This window comes from Macrobrachium nipponense, chromosome 42 (assembly GCF_015104395.2).
Source record: "Macrobrachium nipponense isolate FS-2020 chromosome 42, ASM1510439v2, whole genome shotgun sequence".
Taxonomy (NCBI): Eukaryota; Metazoa; Arthropoda; class Malacostraca; order Decapoda; family Palaemonidae; genus Macrobrachium; species Macrobrachium nipponense.
In genome coordinates, this window is record NC_061103.1 from 53,331,846 (window position 1) to 53,333,286 (window position 1,441).

The following is a 1,441-nucleotide window of genomic DNA, read 5'->3' on the forward strand; positions in this document are numbered from 1 at the left end:
GTCTCAAGTTGGCATCCACTTCCTCCCCTTGTTGGAGGAAGTGGTGGATATACGCTCCTATCCCTAGTGAAAGGGATAGGATGGGGCTCCTGTTGAGTAGCTCACCTGCATCTTGTCCTAATCCAGCAGGGTGACGACCGTGTCCCTCTAACCACAGGTAGAGGGGAAGAAAAAGATGGGAAGAGGAGCCAGTCACACTCTCATCACTCATCCATTCTACGGTCACACCAGGACTCGATGCTGTTCAGCCTGCGAGGGTCTGGGTTCGCTACACAACGTGTTGAGCACCACCACGGGTACCCAAGGAAAAAGATCCAAGGACCTGTGGGCAATATCCCGAAGGTAGAAGGAAGGGCATGTGTCTGGTTGGACCAGACCCCCTGCCTTCAGTACCTGCGCCACGGAGAAGTTCTTGCGGACAAGGCAGCATCTCCTTCGCATCGAGGGCGGTGAAGTCCATTAGGGAGGGATTGTGAACGACTCAAACCAATCGTCAGGGACCGAAGGGTTCTGAGTCTTCGCTACGAAGTTCGGTACGAAATCGAGCGTCACGGATCCCCATCCCCTGGATGCTTGACTTCGCAGGAGAAGTCATGCAGTTCCTCAGAGGAAAAGAAGGAAATAGTCGCATGACCTATTCCTCTTCTCTACTTCGGTGATGTCCAGTACCCATACTGGTCTGTCCGTTTGCCACGAAGTCTCTCGCATCCTCCTATCCCCATGCAGCGAAGTTCTCAGTAGTGGATAGGACACCGACACTCCATGGTGGGTGTCAATGGTATGGGTACTGTGACAAGCTATTAAAACGAAGTAATGATTGCTCTGTAACAACCGAACTAAGTCAACAGCGTAGTTCGTAACTGACTCGGCCGCTCTGACAGCTGCCGACTGACTGCGTTCGGTAGGAGGCAAGTTGTCAAAGCATCCGAGTAAGTCACGTGACCTTCGCCTTTAAAGGGTTATGCCGAGAGACCAAACAAATAATGTATTTGTTTGTCACCAATGCCGGACAGCGAGGGTGATGATTCTCTTAAGGCATGTGCCCAACAGGCGAAAGTCAATTGCCTTCTAGAGACCGAGGTCCTGAAGGCAAAACATCTCATGTGTTGAATCTCAGCTAAGGAGAAACAACACTATGTACCGTTGAAGACGAAGGTAGATATTGAATGCAACTACTAGTCTTCACAGACGAATCGAGAGAAGGATTCTCAAGATTTCATAACCTGTGCTTACAAATGACTGAAAACGCTAACCGCTATTTCATTGCTGTCCGGTGAGAAGTCGTAGTTGCAATGAAAGCGGGGCGTTCTTCAGTAATGAAAACACAGGGGAAAGCCGCCTGAAGAACTGCTTCTCATGGGCTGAACATTTGGAAGTAGAGCTGTCAGGTCGGAGAGTAGGCGATGTCTTCTGACACATCTCGTAATTCGGGTTGAACAAT